The sequence below is a fragment of the Pleurodeles waltl genome, chromosome 5, assembly GCF_031143425.1.
Source record: "Pleurodeles waltl isolate 20211129_DDA chromosome 5, aPleWal1.hap1.20221129, whole genome shotgun sequence".
NCBI classification, from domain to species: Eukaryota; Metazoa; Chordata; class Amphibia; order Caudata; family Salamandridae; genus Pleurodeles; species Pleurodeles waltl.
The window spans coordinates 1,595,406,299-1,595,433,025 of NC_090444.1; positions in this window are offsets into that span (position 1 = coordinate 1,595,406,299).

The window sequence follows — 26,727 nt, forward strand, 5'->3', positions numbered from 1 at the left end:
GCTGTCTCTGTATGGCCTTCTCTCTAATTTCAGGTCGTAGGGGGTTGTGGGTGATGTGGGTGTGTGTTTTATATTGTGTTGGGTGTGTGGGAGTGGTGTGTGTATATGTATCAGGTGTGTGTATTTGGATTTGTCCAATGTGGCGGTGTTTTGGAGCTGTGTGTGTATTTTGAGCGCGGCGGTGTGAACCGCCAATGGAATACCGCAGTTGAAAGACCGCCGCGTGGATTCGTGGGTCGTAATAGCATGGGCGTGTTTCTGTTGGCGTGGAGGTGGAGGATTTGTTTCTGCATGTTTATCGCTGACCTTTGGTGTGGCGGTATTGTGTGGGTGTCTTAATTTTGGCGGATTCCGTAATGTGTCTCATAATAGCTGTGGCGGCCTCCCGCCGCCGCCGCGGTGTGTTGGCGGTCTTCTGCACGGCGGTAAGCGCCTTTTACCGCCAATGTTGTAATGACCCCCATAGTCTCTAGAAATCGAACAATATCAGTCATGTGAGGACCAAGTAAGCTCAGACCAATGTCCCACACACAATAACAAGTTGTCAATAAAGTGAATGTAACAAATGGACTACTGTACTGTGCAGGAAGGTGAGAACCAGACATTGCTAACTATGCAATTAGTCCTTCAATAGGCCACTGACTGACTAGCAACATCACCACCCACACATAAGACATTGCATGCCTGACATCTGTCTGTGGAAGATTCCTAGAGCCAAGCATATGTGTTACTTACATAACTGGTGCATCAAACATGATGCAAGCTAACAGCCGGGACACACTAACTAACCGACTCACAGGTGTGTATGAACTTCCAAAACGGCACCAAAAGGTGTCATGGCAAACATGAGGTTACAAAATAGACTCATTAGACATATCCTTCAGAGAAACAGCAGGTACGCATAACAAATGTCAATGTTGACTCATTACTTCACCTTTCCATTGACACATGATGTTGTCAAATTACTGCCTGGGCCATAGCTGTGAATAGGCTATTGTTGCCTATGTATCATGCCTATAAAGTATGCATATGGACAAAGCTGTGTGGCCGGTTCTACTATCAGAACATCAGCATGGTGGTTACATTCATACGTATGATACCAAGATATGTGTGCCTATGTAAATGCCTATATAAATGTTGAAACATCTCAGTGGTATCCAACATACATATTGTCCATTCTGATGAGACATCATAAATGTCTTTGTACCTCCCTCACTCACCACGGGGGATTACGTTGCTACTGGTGTGAAGATGTTAACCTTGTATAGCATGTGACTTGTCAGATGGACATCACAGCCTCATAAGAGGCTGTCACTTGTCAGAAACCATTGGAAAACTAGAGATGACTTCATCATGTCTGACTCAATGTTGCAAATAGAAATTGCAGAAGACAGAGAGCAAGGACCTACACACATTACCATTATGGCATTGGGAGGATTGCCCTGTTGGTGGGAATTGACAATCTACAATGTAGAAAAAGGAGTATACTGGTCATATGTGTACCATTATGTGTCATTGTACAGGGGGGGCAACATAGTTGAGTAACATGTTTCAATATACATTTTTCAATATACATTTGTTTCAATATACATTTGGGTGTGCACTCTTGTGTGCAATGGATGGCTACTGTACATCAATGTGTACACATGAGATCTGGGACACTTTGCACTTACCCTATTGTGAGATCTACCACTCAGTCACCTGATAAGGGGATAGAAAGTTGTTAGGTCTGTACTTAACCCTTTGTTGCTGCTGTGATGCCTTCAAACGCCCAAATCCCCTTCTTCTGATGGGTGTTGACCTGCATGGATGACAAAGACTAGAAAGAATTTCATGTTTACGTGTACCACACGAAAATAAACAGAGTAGTTCACAAGTCAGTTCAGCAACCCTAACACAGACTGTCCGGAACATCCACTCCACTGATAGATGAGCATATACAGTGAAGGCATACGTGAGCTTGAAACAAGCAGGCAACCTGCATCTCCAGTACCATCTGTCATGTTATCACATATGGCCAGACACCCAACACATATGAAAAAGAGTTTTCTCAGGCGAAGTCTGGCATGACACCTTCAGTAAGCATGTGCAACAGTCACAAGGTGGCTCAGGGAACATACATGACACACTCTTCACAAAGTCTCAGGACTCTAACTCTGTCATCAATCATTTGTACATGCCTAATAAGTCACTCACTGTAGCAGAAGTTTAGAACCCAAAGGGCTTTAAGGACTCAATCCAAAACATTGCCCATCAGCCTTTTCTTCGCATATCAAATAATAGTCTAGCTAATGAGACATGTGTGCACATGGTGCACTTACCTGCTCCTATGGTGCAGCATACAGGGGTAGGGCCTCCTCCACCAGTTTCTCCAGCACCTCAGTTGAGAAGGCAGGGGCCCTATCACCTGTAGGATGTGGCATGATTGCTCCCTGAGGCAGTACACAGAAGCTCAGGTCGTGAAGGTCTTGCTGGCAGCAGTGTCAGGAGTCAAGTGAGAGATGAAGTATGAGATAGTAGTCACGACAGCCACGTAAGAGACCGTCACTGCCGGAAGACATCACCATTGGCCCTAGACCACCATAGACAGCAATGTGTTTCAATGGCAATGTCCACCGCAGTAGTATCTGCCTACCGCCATAAAGACGTCTGCTGGGGGTCGCAGGTTGTGTCCTATTGTCAAGTACAATAGGTCAGGCAGTCGCCATTTTAAGGCCCTTAGTTGGTCAGAAAAGTTAATTTCATGATGTGTCACAAGATCAGAAACATATATACCGCATTGTCTTGAGTGCTGGCGTTAACTAACCATGTATGAATGTCCAGACTGAAGTGACATGTTGTCATGGTGATAAGGTAAAAGTAAGGTATCTTTAGTGTCAGAGTCAGCACCCTCTTGGCAATTAGCTAGATACTATATTTGTTCTTTTATGCAATGCATAGTTGGATGTCCATATAACAGAGGCTCCCTGAATCATGTGTTTACATTTCCATTTCATACTTGAGGGAAGGGGATGAGATTCCACTAAGTTGACATTGTTAACATTGGTGAGTGCTGTGTACCATGTTACTACTGTAACATTTACCATGTCACAATATGATATGAGACATAGGTTTAGAAACTTACAAGGGACACAATAAGTGATTGACATACCTTCTTATTTTCCCTCATATTGTTACGCTGGAACAAGAGTGGTCAGACAACCTCCAGTGTACCGTCCACTAACGGATCTCCAGACCATGGATGATCAACATGTCATTCAGATTTATTGCCTGGATAGGCAGACAATGTTGGTTCACTGCCGTCAGTTGGAGCCAGATCTGATGCCTGCCATGTGTCCCCTCCAAATGACATACCACCCATTCTACAAGTCAAGGCAATTTTGCATTTCCTAGCCACAGGGTCTTTTCAGAATACCATGGCCTTACCTGCAGGCATGTCCCAGCCCATGTTCGGTCTGGTCTTGAAGGATGTACTCTCTGCATTGTTAAAACACCTGGACAGCTACATCAAATGTTCACTAAGTGAGGATTTGGCCCATGTGAAGGCAGATTTTTATGGATTGGCACACATCCCACATGTAGTGGGAGCCAATGATGCTTCCCATATAGCCTCAGTTCCCCCACATGGCAATGAACAGGTGTATTGGAACAAGAACATCCTCTACATTTCCCGAGTATGTGCACGGTACCCAAGTTCAGTCCATGATGCCTTCATCATGTGGAGCAGTGCCATCCCAGAGCTGATGAGACAACGCTATCCAGAGAGGGCCCCGGATGGTCGTTAAGTCACATATGTCATGTGTGTTAGTATCCTATGTCTCCTGCCAAATGTAAGGATGTCCAAGATTTATGTTTGCACACATGTAATGATTCTTTAACATGATTCTGGCTACTCAATTCGCCCCTGGGTATTGACACCAGTGAGGTACCCAACAACACCTGGGGATGTCGGCTTCAACGAGGCCCAAGGCATGTTGTGGAGTGGACTTTTGGGCTCCTGAAATCAAGATTCCGTAGCATTGATAGGTCTGGTGGAGCCGTCCCCTATTTACCCGCCAAAGCCTGTCTGATCATTGTGACCTTCTGCATGATCCACAACCTCTCCCTGAGGCATCTGATCCCATACATCCCTAATGAGGGGAGCCAGCAGTTCTTTCGGTGAGAATGCAGAAATGCCAAGTGAGGATGACAGTGATGAGGATAAAGGTGGAGACATCCGGAAAGATCTCATCAATCAGTACTTCACATGTTCTGTATTTTTATTTACTAGGTTAGTGGCAGGGTTAAGGATGTTTGAGAAGGGTCTTTCTATGACCATCAGACATGTTAATCATTGCTTTGCGATACAAAACCCAGCTTGTACTGCAAAATGGTAAAAGGAGTTTAAACTGCTGTGATGTTCTTATTTCTCAGTGTTTGTCACAGTGCACATTTCAAGTTACCATTGTGTTTGGGACATGTTTTTCTAGGTCATGTTGACCCTTACCTACCTAAAACCCTTGTTTCAAATTTGTATTTTCCCAATCTTTTCCCAATGCCATCCTTTTGTGGATATTTGTGAATTATGTCACTGGCATGTGGGTATAGCGGGTCTGACATGTGAAGTGGCCATGGATTGATCCAGGCACTGTCTGACATTATATTAGTGGTGCATGAATACCAGGCCAGTCTATCGGGACAGTGGTATGGTTGTGTTCTGTTCCACACAATAGACCTGTTTGCCATGGTATATGGGCCCAATGGTGTCATGTGTGTGATCATGGATCTATGACAAATGTATTGCTGTGCAATTCATTCACTCAACCTTCTCATTGGTTTTATAATGGTACTATCGTACTTGTATGTAGCTGTCACTGTGATTCCTGATTGCAGGCCACTGTGCATGTGTGTCAAGACTGAAATAGGTGAGTTGCAGGCGTATAGACACCTGACCATGGTAAGTGGAAGGTTCGCTGACTGGGGACAGTTGTATTGATCTCTGTCTGTATAATGGGGTATGTTCATTAGGTAGGTATCGTATGGCTATGTAATAAGGGTTAAGCTGATGACAAATTTCACCATTCTGTTTACCAACTGGGAAACACAAAGTCTGACATGTCCCTTACCTCAGTGATCTGTAGGACGTAAGATACTAACACTAATGCTGATGCACTAAACTTTGAAGATGTACTTCACTGTGTGATCATTGGCATTTGGTCAGCCTGCGTGCTGTACAGTGCTATAAATTGGCATTGATGATTGTCCACTTGTATCATTGTGTATGTATTGAACCCAGAATCAACAGTACATGTGACCTGTCTATTCCAACATTTGCCACATCTGAGTGTATTATGTGTATTCAAGAATTTTCACAGTTAACTGTTCAAATTAGTTGAAATATGACTCTAACACATTTGTTGTGATTTAGTTGTTTTTATTTACAAGTACACAAAAAAATAAACTTAATGGCTGTGTGAGTAAGTAAATTTGTACTAGCATACGTAATTAAAACCAAAGCCAATTTTAAAACTCATCACAATGTTGGGCTAATAAACGCTTGCATGCCATTCAGTTAATGATTAAAAATATTTACAAAAATAGTAAAAACAGTCCCCTGTAGTGTAAATTAATGTGCATATTGATTGAGCACTATCCCGTTGAATTGACCCTGCCTGGTAGTCATAACACCAAAAACTTTTCTTAAGAATAGTCCAAGAGCGGGGTCTTAATGCCAAGACCTTGCTTGTAACCATGTAGTAGTAGTAGTACAAAAACTTTATTTGACTTTCAGCAAGTCATAAAAGTATCAATTAAAACACGTCTATATAAAATGACACAATAAATAGATAAAAAATGTAAAAGATATATATATAAATGACAGGAATAAAAATACATATGAATCAATTTTCCATTCACGCATGGCTATATGACCTCATTTAAATTTACACCAATGCCCCCATAGACCATCTTGCAGCTAGTACCGAACATAAAAAATTTGCCAAGGTTCCACACATTTCAATAGAGGATAAAACCTGTATGCTGATATACGCACTACGGGACTGACGCAAGTTAAGCGATCTTAAAAAAGGAACTAGGAGGGTCTTTCTCTGTTTTGTATAAAATTTGCAGAACAAAACCACATGAATCGTAGACTGTAATGACGTTGCGTCACAAGGACATGCCCTTAAGATTAGACTCCAATCATTCATAGTCGGAAAAGTTACTAAACGGTGGAAGGTATCTAACCTTAGTCTTGTGAGAACAAAGCGGTTCTGAGGATTTACCACATTTGCCAGATAGGGCTGCATACCCTCCACGGGCAGAATTAATTGGTTAGACATTACACTGGGCTTGTTCGATTCCGCTTCACATCGACCTTCTTCTAGATACTTCTATGTTAAAACCCTCAGTTCCTTCCTAGTAATGTATTCCAATGAGTCTGGATTTGTGTAGTATTCTTTACTACCCATGTCTTCAAAAAAGTTCTTAATATATCTCAACCAGGGGACTCTTAACGAATATGTTAGGGAAATACAATCAGATAAAATAGTTTTCTTTAGTCCAGTGTGTTCAGAGGTCCAAACTTAGTGCCATAATAACAGTGGCTGTATCCTTATCAGATCAGATAAAAACGAGACCCCTAACTCTGCGTGGATTATATACGATGATGTACCAATAACAGGTGTCTAAGGGAGTCATTTTCCACCTTCTGGATTGGTTTACAATTAATATATCCCCAGATACCTGATCCATACATCGCTGACGGAATACACTTGGCTTTATACATTTTTACCATGTTCGGCGGGGTAATCCCCCCTAGCTTTTTTGAGAAGATTTTCAGAGCCGCCGTTGTCTTGATAATCTGGTCCTTTTTTGTTTTCATACAGTGTGGCCAGGAACCCTTTTTATCAAACATTATGCCCAAATATGAAAATGTTCGAGCTATGTCGACCGCTCCCCCGTGGGTAGTAATGTTTTTGATCTTGCCCTGTTTTCTACCACAATTCATTATGAAAGTTTTGGAGTGATTAACGGAGAGGCCCAAGTCTGCCATAAATATTATGCAGGCAGTTAAAAGTTTTTGAAGGGCTAATGGTGTCCTGGCCAAAAGAACTGCATCATCTGCGTAGAGTAATACCGGAACGGCACGATTGCCTATTTGGGGACGATCTTTGCATCTAGTTGTCAGTTCGCATTCTAAATTGTTTATGTATAGTGCAAACAAGAGCGGGGCGAGTACGCAACCTTGGCAAACTCCTCTATATATGCTAAACGGCCTAGTGCATTCCCCTCTTTTCCCATACCTTACTCTTGCTTTGCACCCTGTATAGAGGTCCCGTATGAACTGAATTATTGATGAATGTACCCCCATTCTACTTAGAATATCCCATAACTTCTCATGTAGTACGCAATCAAAGGCTGAAGATAAATCTATAAAAGCCAAGTACAAATGACTCTCTCTGGTCCTTGTGTACTTTCCAATTATGATGCTTAAGTTCAAACCCTCTCCACCGTTCCTATCCCTGTACGGAAGCCATATTGTACTGGAGACAAAATACCTTTTTCAACTGCCCATGTTTGTAATCTATTCAAGATAATTCTCCCTGCTATTTTAGCTGATGTATCGAGTAGAGAGATTGGCCTATAGCAAACCGGGTTCAGACGGTCTCCTTTTTTGTATATAGTGACGATAATAGAGGCTCGCCATGATGATGGAAGGCCCTGTATGCAGAGTGCCCTCAGTGTCTGAGTCAATAAGGGGCCCCATAGCTGCGTATTAGATTTATATAAATCTATTGGGACACCGTCAGGACCCGGCGCCTTCCCCGCTTTGCTTAAATTTATGGCTTCCACTACTTCCTCTAAACTGAACTGAGGTATTATGGTCAGGCGTGGGCTTTCCTGGACAACTAAATCTTTTAAAAGTTCTGGAGACTCTCGATCGCTGGGGTAAGAATTCATTTTTGAAAAAAGTGCAATCCAATCCTCTTCGGAAATTGCAATTTCCATCCTAGGAGTGTGTCTGTCCCCAGCACTGGAGTGTTTATTGTTTTCCAGAAGAGGATGTTGTCCTTCAATCGGCTAGCTTCATGTAAGGTTTCCCACAATTTTTCTTTCAAGATAGATTTCCCTTTTTTTATGGCTATTTTGTATTCCTGTCTGTACGTGCGTATTTCAGTCTGACGCCTTATTGGGGCACTTAGAGCCTTTTTTAATCTCTTGTGTGCTTTCGTGCAGTCATGGTCAAACCAGCCCATTTCCCTACTCTGTCCTACCTTTCCCGTTCTAATTGTGAGAGCTTCTTTCACACCTTGAGTAATCTGCAAGAAGGCGCTTAGACACTTTCCTTGGTCAATGTTCTCGCTAAGGCAATCTATAAAGGCTTGATTATGGTCACCTATTAGCTGCTTGAGCAAGGTCTGTGGATCTGTTTGGGCCTATCGCAATGTGTATCCATTGCGTGAGGCTTATTCAATATAATTTACCAATGTGACCTTGTCGAGTTTGACCGTTATGGGGTGGGTTAGGGAAAGGTTCACACTCTGAGGGAAGTGATCACTTATCGCAATGTCAAATAACGTATAGTTAGTAAGGTAATGTGCAAGATGGGTTGAAGTTAACACATAATCAATCACTGTATCTGCACCCCTTCCATTAAAGGTTGGTTTAAACTGAAGTGGTTCCGAAAATAGTTCATTTACAAACGACAGATTAAACTTTTGGATCATTAGGTTCATTGCATCTCCTTGGGTGCTGTGAGTAAAATGGGGCCTTAAGCCAGTGTTTCAGTGTCCCAGCCACATACCTTCTCCGAAAGTTCTTTACAAGGATGAACATTAAAATCACCGCTACATATAATGAGGGTCTCACTCCTGTTATTTGCCCATATTTTCTCTAAGTCCTCACCCATCTCCGTTAAAATATTTGGAACTTCCCCTGGTGGGGCATTATTATAAAAGTTAATAATCACTAGCTGGGTCTTCTGACCAAATTACTTTCTATCATTTGATAATACGGTCTCATGGCTTGCATCTTTAAATTCCATAACCATACTTTATTGGAAATATATGTGCACGGTAGGCCTCCTTTTGGCCTACCGTGGTTAGTCTGCACAGCTGGAGTGTGGAAAGTCTTATAGCCGTTTATATGAACAGGATCCAATAACCAAGTCTCCTGGAGACATAGGCATTAGAAATCTTCTATGAAGTTCACCCAGAGTGGGTTATTGATCTTATTAGTTAGGCCTGCAACATTTCAATAAAGTAGGGTTATTTCAAGTTTCTGTTGGTTTTGGCAATGCACATTATTTATGATTATGGGGGGTATGTCACCATCTATAGAGTGGGTTACTGTTGGGAGGGGGTCTCTCTGGTTTATCTGGATTCCTGCTAAGTTCCTTTCAAATTCCACTTCAGCAGGTATATCTTTCTTAGTTGTGAGAGACCCTTCTGTATTCGATTCTGGGGCCAGTTCGTAGGGTAGATCTTTCTTAATAATGCTGAGTCAATCTATGTCTTCTAAAGTTGTAAGAGGATGAAATCTATTGAAAAAGGGGATAGGATCTGGTCTGTTTATGGGTATTTTACTTGTTGATTGTAAGATTTCAGTATAGTGCTGCGCCAGTCTTTGATAAAAGAATCCCAGGGGTAGTAGGGAAATTCCTTCGGGGTGACTTGCCTGTGTCCTAGTTTGCGGATAATTCTATCCACTAAATCAGGAGATGTAAATGAAAGGACCACACAGTCTCCCTCCAGTACCTTCCTACTACTTCCTACCCACTTGACTTTTCTGATCATTTTGATATCATCAAAGAGGGCCCCCACTGTTCCGGGGGCCCAGAGGGGTACCTATCCAATTAAGTGCCTTGTTCCTCAGTGCCGTCCACGATTCCTGCTGTTGATCTTCCGCAGGTAGGACATTGGCCAAAACCACTACATATGGGGTGGCCTCCGGAGGAAGGTGTAAAAAGTCACTTGGGATGTATATAGGCTTCGAGGGTCTTATTCCACTGGGATGACTCCGTCCTGAATCTGACTGGGGGTGATTTATCCTAGTCATGGATGGAAGATTATTTGTTGTATTTGCTGTATTTAACGGAGTATAACTAATGTTAGATACTGCTGGAAGTGGTTGTGACTTGGTCAAAGGTTTGGAGGTTGGGTATGATTGCCTAATGTTTAGTGCTATTGATGGTGATGATGGTTGTAATTTCCTCTGGGGCTTTGGGTTCAAGTACAAATCGTCTGCCCTATCTTTCGTGGCAGGTTGAGTATTAGTCTCCTAATTTAAAATCAACGATGATGTACTAAAGGCTTTCTGCGCGTCATGTAAGTCCTTAGGTTGTAGGGATTTTATGATTCCTAAACCTACTTCAAGATTAGATTCTACCATTTTTAGGCGCTCTGACAAAGAATCCAATGAAGCCCCAATTGATGATTTCAAGATGTTTACTAAATCGTAGAGATTTATAAGGAGGGTTCGGGTTGTATCTGCTGAATTACTTGGAATTTTCCTTTGGACGGTTTCTTTGGTGGCAATTGGCCTGGGATGATTACTGAGTCTTTCTTTGACAATTTGTTTGGACCATTAGCTACCGTTCCTTCCACCGGCTTCTTTGAGCGTTTGGCTGCCGGGGAAAGATCATCCGAAGTGTAGATTAAATCCGAATTATTTTGAATACATCCATTTATGTGCCTTTATTCTATATTTACAGGCCCGCAATTACTATGATTAGCATCATCTAATATCCCAATATAATTTAAAGATTGGGAGGTATGTTCTTTAGGAGTCAGCAATCTTCCCTCCGCATTAGCAATCTGTTTGTCATCCCCATCGCTCCAGAGATGTATTTTAAAATGGATGTACTGTCTTTTAAATTTGCGGGGTGATTCAGTGTTGAGTGTTTTCTTTTGCCCATATCTTATACTCTAACAGGCTTATTCCAAAAAAGAAGAAAAGCTGAGAGGGTGAATACGAATTGATTCGACTTGCCAACCAACCCTCAGCTACGCACTGCCCCCAATTAGATTACTTGACCAAAGGATTAAATACACAATCAATATACACTGGGTTGTCAGACAGCTCAAGAGTCAGATTTCATATGGAAAAAAAAAAAACGTCCTCACTTGTGTGTCCAGTAAACAGAGGACTTAAAGTGCTCCTCGGGGTAAATGTCTTTCCGAGACTTAGAAGACTTTGCTGCCTCCTCGTCAAATCCACCGTACAATTACCAGTATTACAAAGGGGTACTCCAAGGATTCCACAGAAAAAAGAAAAAAAAATTAAAGAGGGAGGGCCCAGCCCAGCCTCTTCCTGGCGGTTAACGGGCGAAGGACAGGCGAAGGACAGGCCTGCCATTGGCCCGGGCTTTGCCCAGGCGCCGCCCGCGCATGTCCCGCGAGGCGGGAGCGCAAAGATGGTTTTATAGGGCTCCCGCCCTTTACTGCAGCCGCCGCCTCCTCTGCGAGTGCGTCCCGTGAGGTGGGAACGTGATGGTAAATTTAAAGGGCTCCTGCCCCTGACTTCAACCACCGCATCCACAACAACGAGTGCGTCCCGCGAGGCAGGAGCCAAAGATGGTTTTATAGGGCTCCTGCCCTTTACTGCAGCCGCCGCCTCCTCTGCGAGCGCGTCCCGCGAGGCGGAAACGCGATGGTAAATTTAAAGGGCTCCTGCCCCTGACTGCAACCACCGCCTCCACAAAACGAGCGCGTCCTGCGAGGCGGGAGCGCAAAGATGGTTTTATAGGGCTCCTGCCCTTTACTGCAGCCGCCGCCTCCTCTGCGAGCACGTCCCGCGAGGCGGGAACGCGATGGTAAATTTAAAGGGCTCCTGCCCCTGACTGCAACCACCACCTCCACAACAACGAGCGCCATGTATGTACAGTGACAGCAGAACCTAATTATCTAATCTTAAAGTGCCAACAAAATCAGAATGGATAGGAGTGTTATTTCCTGGTTCCTTAATCTAAAATACATGAATACACCACTAAGTAGGCGTTAAACCTACTACTAGACTTTAATATTTGACCACCGCCCGGTTTCCTGTGATATACTGAATGTCTACCCATCAGCATAGACCCATAGGCATTTGTAACAGCCGCACGGAGCCATGCGAAAGATTTAAATTTCAAATCCACCAGTCTGACCACTTTGGTTTTGTGCAAATTCAGTTCCAGACCTTGCTTGACTACATATCCAGTAAGTCCATCGATGTTATGCTGCAGACCAATTGGGGTTTGACTAAGTAATACTATGTTGTTCTCGTACTGTAACCATGCAATTGCTTCCTGAGCCAGAATGGGCAGGTGATTGTTTACAGGAGAGAGGGCATTGGGAGGTCTGCTATATGTAAATTGTAAAGCATGGGGGCTAAAACACATTTTTGATTTAAGCCATTAAAAGTTTGAATTCTATTGCTAACCTGGCCACCTTCTCCAATTTTGACTTGCACCCAAGTACTTGGATATAGTTCCATCATTGTGTTGAACAGGCTACTAGGGAAACCCCAGCCTTTCAGTTTTTGCCATAAGCGAGATTATGGGACATGGTCAAAAGCTGGCTTAAGATCAATAAAACCGGCAAATAGTTGACTTTTCTTCTGCCTAGCCTTTATACCTAACAGAGCCAATGCAGTCAAGTTAGTTGAAGTCCCCATGCCTACTCTGAAGCCAGTCTGACTTCGTGGCAGGAGATGTTTCTTGTGTATCCAAACTAATAATTGTTTCAACAGACAGGATGCATGAAGCTTTTCTTTGACGTCAATCAAGGCTATTAGCCTGTAATTTAGTGGGGAGGCAGAATTGCTGGTCCTGTAAATCGGATGGAAGATGTTGCCTTTCCAGGCATCTGGCAGCAGCTTTGTGCCGTGGAGATCGTTAAAGAAAGACAAAGTGCCAGATAATAAGCCCAGTATGTTACATCACCTTTAAAAAGTGCATTAGGGATGCCGTTCTGTCCGGCGGCTCCCTCCATTTTTTGATTTGTTATAATGCTGCTCAATGTCTATATCCGCAAGAGCTCTGGCTTGATCAAAATCAGGCTAGGAAGCGTCTGTTTTCAACTTTACTCTAAAGCCAAAGTCACTCAAACTTGTAGTGCAACGACTTACAGCTGGAGGATCTTCTCCCGTCACCTTTTGGTTTGAGGACAAATACAATGCTGAAACATGGGCTTCATCAATACCTGTGGTAGAATGTCGATTTTTACCCTGTAGCAACCCATTCACCAATTGCCAGAACTTTTAGTTGTTCTTCAGTTTATTAGACATAAGGAACTTTGACCAAAGATCTTCTTAACACTGCCTTTTTTCACCCAGCAGTCTTTCTTATATTGTAATCTCAAATTAAGGAGTCTTGTTTTGTTGGGATTTATGTCCCTTCATGCCTCCTTTGCCACTTTTTTTGTCTCACGTGAGACTTGATTTTTTAATTTATGCAGAGATCTGTTATACCATGGATGCTCTTCAATAACTCACATAAAAAAGGTACACTGTTCCAAAAGAGATAAATCAAGGGAGGACGCGTCGGAGTAGGTTCCACACACAGGGACCGTCGCTGCACCACAGTGACCATCCTAGGCTTGTACCTTCCCAAGGAGCCCTTTCTACGACTGGGGATGGGCGAACTTTTTGTTTATTTGACCGGTTTGACAGTATACTTCACTGTAAGTGACTGTAAATAATATTTGTATCCAGATAGACTTATCTGTGTCTTTACTAATTGTGGGTCAGGAGAAGTTTTGTTATCATGGTCCTGATGAAGCGTCGTAGGATCTGTTAAGACCGTTGGATGCGAAACGTGTTGACCTGTGTCTAGGGGCGACGCGATAATTTCCCTGTCCCCATTCACTAATGAAAGTGTTTGAGCATTATCTCTCATCTTATCACTTTCGCGTTGTTTTTATTCTTGGTCTAACCCCCTTTCTGTTCTTAATGTATTAAATAGTTTTGGTTTCCGGTGTTTAGAACCAATTTTATTGTTTCTCTCCTGTCTTGAGCAGTGCCTGACCGTAGTAATCACTTTAGTATACCCTACCACGGCAGTCACCAGAAAAGATCTCCAGCAAAGAGCCCCCTTACGGAGAGCCCGTCAGACATTGCAGTGCTGGTCTGACGAGGAGCACCCCGATGATGAAGCATGACATCCGCAAGGATGTGTGAGGGCTCTTGCTCCTGAACTTGAAGGTTCTCTTGATTTATCTCTTTTGGAACAGTGTACCTTTTTTATGTGAATTAGTATTTTGGCAGACCGTACACTGGACCATTAACCTCCCTTGTCCCTCTTTTGATGTTGACATGCTCTTCAATAACACCTTTCAGATTTTTATTTACAGCAAATGCAGAGCTTGAGAAAGGGATTTTATTAGGAAATTTGTTCAGTAATGAGTCGCATAGGTGCTTCTGTGCTTTCACCTGGCTCCTGAACTCAATGTTGCTTGTTCCTGGTTCTCAAATTCTTTCTTGAGGTCTTCTAATGTCCCAGCACAGCAATACACTTCTTCCATCACTTTCTTAATACCGTGCCCCTGCCATTTCAACTTTTTTGTATTATAGGTGGTTGGGGCAACGATTATGATGTTTGTGGTCGGTAATCACTTCTATTCCAGTCTTAACTGTATGGCTTGTGGAAAGTGATTGCTCTATGGGTGAACATAAATGTTGTATGCGGCAACTAATGGTAGTGCTGCTTCATTTATTAACATGAAGTCTATTGTTGAGTTTATTGATCCACTTGAGAAAGTTACAGCTGTAGGGGAATCTCCCCCTGAGTGGGTCATCAAGTGACAGAGGCCAAGATTTTCATACCTTTTATTCAAGTGCATTTCGTGGTGGTTTTTGTACCTGATGTGTATAGCCTTTACTCAAATCAGCGATAAAGTCACCGGACACAATATGAATGGCCTTCTTGTACTGCCTCTGCAACATTTTTAGGATGCTTAACAGTGTTTACATGTTTTCCCTGTTTTGATCTTTGTTTGGGTGAATGTACACATTGGTTAGTAGCAGTGATGTTTTAACACCATTTAGCTCCTAAGGTTCCGACTTGGTTGGTAACAGCCAATCAATTCTGAGGTCAATTTGTTTGATAGCCCAATTAGTTTTGGTTGAACATAATGTAGTGAGGCTGCCTTTGGGATGCCCAAATTTGTGGAACTTGACTGCAGGAACATGCCTTTTGCCTGAGATTTGGGTTGGCTCCATACACCAGGTTTCCTAAAACATGATGATACCAAACTGCTGTAGGAACATCCATGCCTTTGTGTCTGCTACCATTTGCTTTAGTCCATGGCAATTCCAAGAGCATACGTAGAGACTATCCTCTACAGCAGTTTTCCGTCTAGATCTTTCATCAGGACCAATTGCTTCTGTGGACCATCATGGATTGCCGCTCTGCCTATTTCCAAGTCGGAGGCCTGCCGATATATACTTGGTGGCTTCTACCCTGACGGTGCAAACTTTGATTCCTTACTGTAGTTAGATTTTCTCGTCTGCTTAGAGTCACATCCACTCCCTGTCCTTTCAACACTGAAGACCAACTCTCATTTCCCGTGAGCAGGGGGCTAGGGTATTGACAAGTTTCTTGCCTTTGTAGCATGATGCCCCATGAACTGAAGGTATCTTGGTGTGCCAGGATTTGGGCAGTGGTGGCTGAGGAGGCCCAAGATGTAAGTGTTGACATTGTTATTCGGATGAGGGACACACTCCACTGTCTGCAGCTCAGTCTTAGTGATATGGGCTAGGGGCTGAATTTAATTTACAAGTTTGATGAATGTTCCTCTATTTAAGATATCAAATGCCCCTTTTGAACTGTACCGGGGGATGAAGGGGAGTTTGTTGTCACTCAAAACCGATGTTTGCTGCAAGGTCTGACGTCCTGGTGAACGTATTGGTGTTGGCAGTTTGAGATTAATATCTATCCTTGTATGTTGTTTCTTGCTGATATCTGGCATGTTTGCCTCTGGGAGATGTTGTGAGGTCTGGCAATGAAGGATTACTGCAGGTATTTGATTGTTTTCCCAATGTTTGATGGCTTCCCACCTAGCATTGCCCCATCGGTTCCCTTGGTCAAGTGATCTGTCATATGTAAGAATCCTCTTCCAGGAGGTTGCTTGCTGCGACCTCCTGCAGAATTGGATTTACACCCCGATGGCCTTGCATCCTTAAGTGACTGGTTTTGCTGAGTTGATTGACTACTGCATGCGGAAATTGCAAACTTTGGATTATCCTGATTGCCCTTTTGCATTGTCACCTGCTGTGGGAGGTATGTGCTACTATCCTCCAAGTTTGCCTCATCTGTCCCCTTAGGGTCTTTGTAGGAAGTTGGCTCTGTATGTGCTATTTCAAAGTAAGGAATAGCATGCACAGAGTCCAAGGGTTCCCCTTAGAGGTAAAATAGTGGTAAAAATAGATAATACTAATGCTCTATTTTGTGGTAGTGTGGTCGAGCAGTAGGCTTATCCAAGGAGTAGTGTTAAGCATTTGTTGCACATACACATAGACAATAAATGAGGTACACACACTCAGAGACAAATCCAGTCAATAGGTTTTGTATAGAAAAATATCTTTTCTTAGTTTATTTTAAGAACCACAGGTTCAAATTTAACATGTAATATCTTGTTTGAAAGGTATTGCAGGTAAGTACATTAGGAACTTTGAATCATTTCAATTGCATGTATACTTTTCAAGTTATTGACAAATAGCTACTTTAAAAGTGGACACAGTGCAATTTTCACAGTTCCTGGGGGAGGTAAGTTTTTGTTAGTTTTACCAGGTAAGTAAGACACTTACAGGGTTCAGTTCTTGGTCCAAGGTAGCCCACCGTTGGGGGTTCAGAGCAACCCCAAAGTCACCACACCAGCAGCTCAGGGCCGGTCAGGTGCAGAGTTCAAAGTGGTGCCCAAAACGCATAGGCTAGAATGGAGAGAAGGGGGTGCCCCGGTTCCGGTCTGCTTGCAGGTAAGTACCCGCGTCTTCGGAGGGCAGACCAGGGGGGTTTTGTAGGGCACCGGGGGGGACACAAGCCCACACAGAAATTTCACCCTCAGCAGCGCGGGGGCGGCCGGGTGCAGTGTAGAAACAAGCGTCGGGTTCGCAATGTTAGTCAATGAGAGATCAACGGATCTCTTCAGCGCTGCAGGCAGGCAAGGGGGGGGCTTCCTCGGGGAAACCTCCACTTGGGCAAGGGAGAGGGACTCCTGGGGGTCACTTCTCCAGTGAAAGTCCGGTCCTTCAGGTCCTGGGGGCTGCGGGTGCAGGGTCTTTTCCAGGCGTCGGGACTTAGGTTTCAGAGAGTCGCGGTCAGGGGAAGCCTCGGGATTCCCTCTGCAGGCGGCGCTGTGGGGGCTCAGGGGGGACGGGTTTTGGTACTCACAGTCGTAGAGTAGTCCGGGGGTCCTCCCTGAGGTGTTGGTTCTCCACCAGCCGAGTCGGGGTCGCCGGGTGCAGTGTTGCAAGTCTCACGCTTCTTGCGGGGAGTTGCAGGGTTCTTTAAAGCTGCTCCTTGAAACAAAGTTGCAGTCTTTTTGGAGCAGGTCCGCTGTCCTCAGGAGTTTCTTGTCTTTTTCGAAGCAGGGCAGTCCTCAGAGGATTCAGAGGTCGCTGGTCCCTTGGAAGGCATCGCTGGAGCAGAGTTCTTTGGAAGGCAGGAGACAGGCCGGTGAGTTTCTGGAGCCAAGGCAGTCGTCGTCTTCTGGTCTTCCTCTGCAGGGGTTTTCAGCTAGGCAGTCCTTCTTCTTGTAGTTTGCAGGAATCTAATTTTCTAGGGTTCAGGGTAGCCCTTAAATACTAAATTTAAGGGCGTGTTTAGGTCTGGGGGGTTAGTAGCCAATGGCTACTAGCCCTGAGGGTGGGTACACCCTCTTTGTGCCTCCTCCCAAGGGGAGGGGGTCACAATCCTAACCCTATTGGGGGAATCCTCCATCTGCAAGATGGAGGATTTCTAAAAGTTAGAGTCACCTCAGCTCAGGACACCTTAGGGGCTGTCCTGACTGGCCAGTGACTCCTCCTTGTTGCTTTCTTTGTTCCCTCCAGCCTTGCCGCCAAAAGTGGGGGCCGTGGCCGGAGGGGGCGGGCAACTCCACTAAGCTGGAGTGCCCTGCTGGGCTGTGACAAAGGGGTGAGCCTTTGAGGCTCACCGCCCGGTGTCACAGCTCCTGCCTGGGGGAGGTGTTAGCATCTCCACCCAGTGCAGGCTTTGTTACTGGCCTCAGAGTGACAAAGGCACTCTCCCCATGGGGCCAGCAACATGTCTCTGGTGTGGCAGGCTGCTGGAACTAGTCAGCCTACACAGACAGTCGGTTAAGTTTCAGGGGGCACCTCTAAGGTGCCCTCTGTGGTGTATTTTACAATAAAATGTACACTGGCATCAGTGTGCATTTATTGTGCTGAGAAGTTTGATACCAAACTTCCCAGTTTTCAGTGTAGCCATTATGGTGCTGTGGAGTTCGTGTTTGACAAACTCCCAGACCATATACTCTTATGGCTACCCTGCACTTACAATGTCTAAGGTTTGGTTTAGACACTGTAGGGGTACCATGCTCATGCACTGGTACCCTCACCTATGGTATAGTGCACCCTGCCTTAGGGCTGTAAGGCCTGCTAGAGGGGTGTCTTACCTATACTGCATAGGCAGTGAGAGGCTGGCATGGCACCCTGAGGGGAGTGCCATGTCGACTTACTCGTTTTGTCCTCACTAGCACACACAAGCTGGCAAGCAGTGTGTCTGTGCTGAGTGAGAGGTCTCCAGGGTGGCATAAGACATGCTGCAGCCCTTAGAGACCTTCCTTGGCATCAGGGCCCTTGGTACTAGAAGTACCAGTTACAAGGGACTTATCTGGATGCCAGGGTCTGCCAATTGTGGATACAAAAGTACAGGTTAGGGAAAGAACACTGGTGCTGGGGCCTGGTTAGCAGGCCTCAGCACACTTTCAATTGTAAACATAGCATCAGCAAAGGCAAAAGGTCAGGGGGCAACCATGCCAAGGAGGCATTTCCTTACACAACCCCCCCCCAAACGAAAGAGGATGAGACTAACCTTTCCCAAGAGAGTCTTCATTTTCTAAGAGGAAGAACCTGGAAAGGCCATCTGCATTGGCATGGGCAGTCCCAGGTCTGTGTTCCACTATAAAGTCCATTCCCTGTAGGGAGATGGACCACCTCAACAGTTTAGGATTTTCACCTTTCATTTGCATCAGCCATTTGAGAGGTCTGTGGTCAGTTTGAACTAGGAAGTGAGTCCCAAAGAGGTATGGTCTCAGCTTCTTCAGGGACCAAACCACAGCAAAGGCCTCCCTCTCAATGGCACTCCAACGCTGCTCCCTGGGGAGTAACCTCCTGCTAATGAAAGCAACAGGCTGGTCAAGGCCATCATCATTTGTTTGGGACAAAACTGCCCCTATCCCATGTTCAGAGGCATCTGTCTGCACAATGAACTGCTTAGAATAATCTGGAGCTTTTAGAACTGGTGCTGAGCACATTGCTTGTTTCAGGGTGTCAAAGGCCTGTTGGCATTCCACAGTCCAGTTCACTTTCTTGGGCATTTTCTTGGAGGTGAGTTCAGTGAGGGCTGTCACAATGGATCCATATCCCTTCACAAACCTCCTGTAATACCCAGTCAAGCCAAGGAATGCCCTGACTTGAGTCTGGGTTTTTGGAGCTACCCAGTCCAGAATAGTCTGGATCTTGGGTTGGAGTGGCTGAACTTGGCCTCCACCTACAAGGTGGCCCAAGTAAACCACAGTTCCCTGCCCTATCTGGCATTTGGATGCCTTGATAGAGAGGCCTGCAGATTGCAGAGCCTTCAAAACCTTCTTCAGGTGGACCAGGTGATCCTGCCAGGTGGAGCTAAAGACAGCAATATCATCAAGATAAGCTGTGCTAAAGGACTCCAAGCCAGCAAGGACTTGATTCACCAACCTTTGGAAGGTGGCAGGGGCATTCTTTAAACCAAAGGGCATAACAGTAAACTGATAATGCCCATCAGGTGTGGAGAATGCTGTTTTCTCTTTTGCTCCAGGTGCCATTTTTATTTGCCAGTACCCTGCTGTCAAGTCAAAGGTACTTAAGAATTTGGCAGCACCTAATTTATCTATGAGCTCATCAGCTCTAGGAATTGGATGAGCATCTGTCTTGGTGACAGAATTGAGCCCTCTGTAGTCCACACAAAACCTCATCTCTTTCTTTCCATCTTTGGTGTGAGGTTTGGGGACTAGGACCACTGGGCTAGCCCAGGGGCTGTCAGAGCGCTCAATTACTCCCAATTCCAGCATCTTGTGGACTTCCACCTTGATGCTTTCCTTAACATGGTCAGACTGTCTAAAGATTTTGTTCTTGACAGGCATGCTGTCTCCTGTGTCCACATCATGGGTACACAGGTGTGTCTGACCAGGGGTTAAGGAGAAGAGTTCAGGAAACTGTTGTAGGACTCTCCTACAATCAGCTTGCTGTTGGCCAGAGAGGGTGTCTGAGTAGATCACTCCATCTACTGAGCCATCTTTTGGGTCTGATGACAGAAGATCAGGGAGAGGTTCACTCTCTGCCTCCTGATCCTCATCTGTTACCATCAACAGATTCACATCAGCCCTGTCATGGAAGAGCTTAAGGCGGTTCACATGGATCACCCTCTTGGGGCTCCTGCTTGTGCCCAGGTCCACCAGGTAGGTGACCTGACTCTTCCTTTCTAGCACTGGGTAAGGGCCACTCCATTTGTCCTGGAGTGCCCTGGGAGCCACAGGCTCCAGAACCCAGACTTTCTGTCCTGGTTGGAACTCAACCAGTGCAGCCTTTTGGTCATACCAAAACTTCTGGAGCTGTTGGCTGGCCTCAAGGTTTTTGGTTGCCTTTTCCATGTACTCTGCCATTCTAGAGCGAAGGCCAAGTACATAGTCCACTATGTCTGGTTTAGGCTCATGAAGAGGTCTCTCCCAGCCTTCTTTAACAAGAGCAAGTGGTCCCCTTACAGGGTGGCCAAACAGAAGTTCAAAGGATGAGAATCCTACTCCCTTCTGTGGCACCTCTCTGTAAGCAAAAAGCAGACATGGCAAGAGGACATCCCATCTCCTTTTGAGTTTTTCTGGGAGCCCCATGATCATGCCTTTTAATGTCTTGTTGAATCTCTCAACTAAGCCATTAGTTTGTGGATGGTATGGTGTAGTGAATTTGTAAGTCACTCCACACTCATTCCACATGTGTTTTAGGTATGCTGACATGAAGTTGGTACCTCTGTCAGACACCACCTCCTTAGGGAAACCCACTCTGGTAAAGATACCAATGAGGGCCTTGGCTACTGCAGGGGCAGTAGTCGACCTAAGGGGAATAGCTTCAGGATACCTAGTAGCATGATCCACTACTACTAGGATGTACATATTTTCTGAGGCTGTGGGAGGTTCCAGTGGACCAACTATGTCCACACCCACTCTTTCAAAGGGGACCCCCACCACTGGAAGTGGAATGAGGGGGGCCTTTGGGTGCCCACCTGTCTTACCACTGGATTGACAGGTGGGGCAGGAGAGGCAAAACTCCTTAACCTTCTGGGACATATTGGGCCAGTAGAAGTGGTTGACTAACCTCTCCCACGTCTTGGTTTGTCCCAAATGCCCAGCAAGGGGAATATCATGGGCCAAGGTCAGAATAAACTCTCTGAACGACTGAGGCACTACCACTCTCCTAGTGGCACCAGGTTTGGGGTCTCTGGCCTCAGTGTACAGGAGTCCATCTTCCCAATAGACCCTATGTGTTCCATTTTTCTTGCCCTTGGACTCTTCAGCAGCTTGCTGCCTAAGGCCTTCAAGAGAGGGACAGGTTTCTTGTCCCTTACACAGCTCCTCCCTTGAGGGTCCCCCTGGGCCTAAGAGCTCAACCTGATAAGGTTCAAGCTCCAAAGGCTCAGTTCCCTCAGAGGGCAGAACTTCTTCCTGAGAAGAGAGGTTCTCTTTTTCTGACTGTGTTGCAGTTGGTTTCCCAACTGACTTTCCTTTTCTCTTGGTAGGCTGGGCCATTTTTCCAGACTCCAGCTCTACTTTTTCACCCTGTGCCTTGCATTGTGCTCTTGTTTTTACACATACCAGTTCAGGGATACCCAGCATGGCTGCATGGGTTTTTAGCTCTACCTCAGCCCATGCTGAGGACTCCAGGTCATTTCCAAGCAGACAGTCTACTGGGATGTTTGAGGAGACCACCACCTGTTTCAGGCCATTGACCCCTCCCCATTCTAAAGTTACCATTGCCATGGGATGTGCTTTAGTTTGATTGTCAGCATTGGTGACTGTATAAGTTTTTCCAGTCAGGTATTGGCCAGGGGAAACCAGTTTCTCTGTCACCATGGTGACACTGGCACCTGTATCCCTCAGGCCCTCTACACTTGTCCCATTAATAAAGAGCTGCTGCCTGTATTTTTGCATGAAAGGAGGCCAGGCAGCTAGTGTGGCTAAATCCACCCCACCCTCAGAGACTAGAGTAGCTTCAGTGTGGACCCTGATTTGCTCTGGGCACACTGTTGATCCCACTTGGAGACTAGCCATTCCAGTGTTACCTGGATTGGAGTTTGGAGTGGAACTTTTCTTGGGACAGGCCTTGTCTCCAGTTTGGTGTCCAGACTGACTACAGTTTCGACACCAGGCCTTTTTGGGATCAAAGTTTTTACCCTTGTACCCAGGATTGTTTTGTGAAGAGGCTCTGGGCCCACCCTCCTGTGCAGGTTTTTGGGGGCCTTTAGAAGACTCTTGACTATTTTTATTTTTGGCTGTCTCACCACCCTTCCCCTGGGGAGGTTTTGTGACCCCTTTCTTTTGGTCACCCCCTGTGGAAGTTTTGGACACCCTAGTCTTGACCCAATGGTCCGCCTTCTTTCCCAATTCTTGGGGAGAAATTGGTCCTAGGTCTACCAGATGCTGATGCAGTTTATCATTGAAATAATTACTTAACAGGTGTTCTTTCACAAATAAATTGTACAGCCCATCATAATTACTTACACCACTGCCTTGAATCCAACCATCTAGTGTTTTTACTGAGTAGTCTACAAGGTCAACCCAGGTCTGGCTCGAGGATTTTTGAGCCCCCCTGAATCTAATCCTATACTCCTCAGTGGAGAATCCAAAGCCCTCAATCAGGGTACCCTTCATGAGGTCATAAGATTCTGCATCCTGTCCAGAGAGTGTGAGGAGTCTATCCCTACACTTTCCTGTGAACATTTCCCAAAGGAGAGCACCCCAGTGAGATCTGTTCACTTTTCTGGTTACACAAGCCCTCTCAAAAGCTGTGAACCATTTGGTGATGTCATCACCATCTTCATATTTAGTTACAATCCCTTTAGGGATTTTCAACATGTCAGGAGAATCTCTGACCCTATTTATGTTGCTGCCACCATTGATGGGTCCTAGGCCCATCTCTTGTCTTTCCCTCTCTATGGCTAGGATCTGTCTTTCCAAAGCCAATCTTTTGGCCATCCTGGCTAACTGGATGTCCTCTTCACTGGAGTTATCCTCAGTGATTTCAGAGGTGTTGGTCTCTCCTGTGAGGGAACCAGCATCTCTGACTATTATTTTTGGAGTCAGGGTTTGAGAGACCCTGTTCTCCCTAGATAGGACTGGTAGGGGGGAATTTTCCTCCAAGTCACTATCCTCTTCCTCTGAGTTGCCACCCTCAGAGGGGTTGGCCTTTTCAAACTCTGCCAAAAGCTCCTGGAGCTGTATTTTGGTAGGTTTGGGGCCCATTGTTATTTTCTTTATTTTACAGAGTGACCTTAGCTCCCTCATCTTAAGATGGAGGTAAGGTGTGGTGTCGAGTTCCACCACAGTCACATCTGTGCTAGACATTTTGCTTCTAAAAGTTGGAATACTTTTTAAGAATCTACAACTAGTTCTAGGTTCTAATTCAAACTTTTACAAACTTTTAAACTCTAAAAGAAATGCTAAACAGGATCTAACACAAGGCCCTAGCAGGTCTTTTAAGAATTTAGAAAACTTTTCAAATTGCAAAAATCAATTTCTAATGACAATTTTGGAATTTGTCGTGTGATCAGGTATTGGCTGAGTAGTCCAGCAAATGCAAAGTCTTGTACCCCACCGCTGATCCACCAATGTAGGAAGTTGGCTCTGTATGTGCTATTTCAAAGTAAGGAATAGCATGCACAGAGTCCAAGGGTTCCCCTTAGAGGTAAAATAGTGGTAAAAATAGATAATACTAATGCTCTATTTTGTGGTAGTGTGGTCGAGCAGTAGGCTTATCCAAGGAGTAGTGTTAAGCATTTGTTGCACATACACATAGACAATAAATGAGGTACACACACTCAGAGACAAATCCAGTCAATAGGTTTTGTATAGAAAAATATCTTTTCTTAGTTTATTTTAAGAACCACAGGTTCAAATTTAACATGTAATATCTTGTTTGAAAGGTATTGCAGGTAAGTACATTAGGAACTTTGAATCATTTCAATTGCATGTATACTTTTCAAGTTATTGACAAATAGCTACTTTAAAAGTGGACACAGTGCAATTTTCACAGTTCCTGGGGGGGGTAAGTTTTTGTTAGTTTTACCAGGTAAGTAAGACACTTACAGGGTTCAGTTCTTGGTCCAAGGTAGCCCACCGTTGGGGGTTCAGAGCAACCCCAAAGTCACCACACCAGCAGCTCAGGTGCAGAGTTCAAAGTGGTGCCCAAAACGCATAGGCTAGAATGGAGAGAAGGGGGTGCCCCGGTTCCGGTCTGCTTGCAGGTAAGTACCCGCGTCTTCGGAGGGCAGACCAGGGGGGTTTTGTAGGGCACCGGGGGGGACACAAGCCCACACAGAAATTTCACCCTCAGCAGCGCGGGGGCGGCCGGGTGCAGTGTAGAAACAAGCGTCGGGTTCGCAATGTTAGTCAATGAGAGATCAACGGATCTCTTCAGCGCTGCAGGCAGGCAAGGGGGGGCTTCCTCGGGGAAACCTCCACTTGGGCAAGGGAGAGGGACTCCTGGGGGTCACTTCTCCAGTGAAAGTCCGGTCCTTCAGGTCCTGGGGGCTGCGGGTGCAGGGTCTTTTCCAGGCGTCGGGACTTAGGTTTCAGAGAGTCGCGGTCAGGGGAAGCCTCGGGATTCCCTCTGCAGGCGGCGCTGTGGGGGCTCAGGGGGGACGGGTTTTGGTACTCACAGTCGTAGAGTAGTCCGGGGGTCCTCCCTGAGGTGTTGGTTCTCCACCAGCCGAGTCAGGGTCGCCGGGTGCAGTGTTGCAAGTCTCACGCTTCTTGCGGGGAGTTGCAGGGTTCTTTAAAGCTGCTCCTTGAAACAAAGTTGCAGTCTTTTTGGAGCAGGTCCGCTGTCCTCGGGAGTTTCTTGTCTTTTTCGAAGCAGGGCAGTCCTCAGAGGATTCAGAGGTCGCTGGTCCCTTGGAAGGCGTCGCTGGAGCAGAGTTCTTTGGAAGGCAGGAGACAGGCCGGTGAGTTTCTGGAGCCAAGGCAGTCGTCGTCTTCTGGTCTTCCTCTGCAGGGGTTTTCAGCTAGGCAGTCCTTCTTCTTGTAGTTTGCAGGAATCTAATTTTCTAGGGTTCAGGGTAGCCCTTAAATACTAAATTTAAGGGCGTGTTTAGGTCTGGGGGGTTAGTAGCCAATGGCTACTAGCCCTGAGGGTGGGTACACCCTCTTTGTGCCTCCTCCCAAGGGGAGGGGGTCACAATCCTAACCCTATTGGGGGAATCCTCCATCTGCAAGATGGAGGATTTCTAAAAGTTAGAGTCACCTCAGCTCAGGACACCTTAGGGGCTGTCCTGACTGGCCAGTGACTCCTCCTTGTTGCTTTCTTTGTTCCCTCCAGCCTTGCCGCCAAAAGTGGGGGCCGTGGCCGGAGGGGGCGGGCAACTCCACTAAGCTGGAGTGCCCTGCTGGGCTGTGACAAAGGGGTGAGCCTTTGAGGCTCACCGCCCGGTGTCACAGCTCCTGCCTGGGGGAGGTGTTAGCATCTCCACCCAGTGCAGGCTTTGTTACTGGCCTCAGAGTGACAAAGGCACTCTCCCCATTGGGCCAGCAACATGTCTCTGGTGTGGCAGGCTGCTGGAACAAGTCAGCCTACACAGACAGTCGGTTAAGTTTCAGGGGGCACCTCTAAGGTGCCCTCTGTGGTGTATTTTACAATAAAATGTACACTGGCATCAGTGTGCATTTATTGTGCTGAGAAGTTTGATACCAAACTTCCCAGTTTTCAGTGTAGCCATTATGGTGCTGTGGAGTTCGTGTTTGACAAACTCCCAGACCATATACTCTTATGGCTACCCTGCACTTACAATGTCTAAGGTTTGGTTTAGACACTGTAGGGGTACCATGCTCATGCACTGGTACCCTCACCTATGGTATAGTGCACCCTGCCTTAGGGCTGTAAGGCCTGCTAGAGGGGTGTCTTACCTATACTGCATAGGCAGTGAGAGGCTGGCATGGCACCCTGAGGGGAGTGCCATGTCGACTTACTCGTTTTGTCCTCACTAGCACACACAAGCTGGCAAGCAGTGTGTCTGTGCTGAGTGAGAGGTCTCCAGGGTGGCATAAGACATGCTGCAGCCCTTAGAGACCTTCCTTGGCATCAGGGCCCTTGGTACTAGAAGTACCAGTTACAAGGGACTTATCTGGATGCCAGGGTCTGCCAATTGTGGATACAAAAGTACAGGTTAGGGAAAGAACACTGGTGCTGGGGCCTGGTTAGCAGGCCTCAGCACACTTTCAATTGTAAACATAGCATCGGCAAAGGCAAAAAGTCAGGGGGCAACCATACCAAGGAGGCATTTCCTTA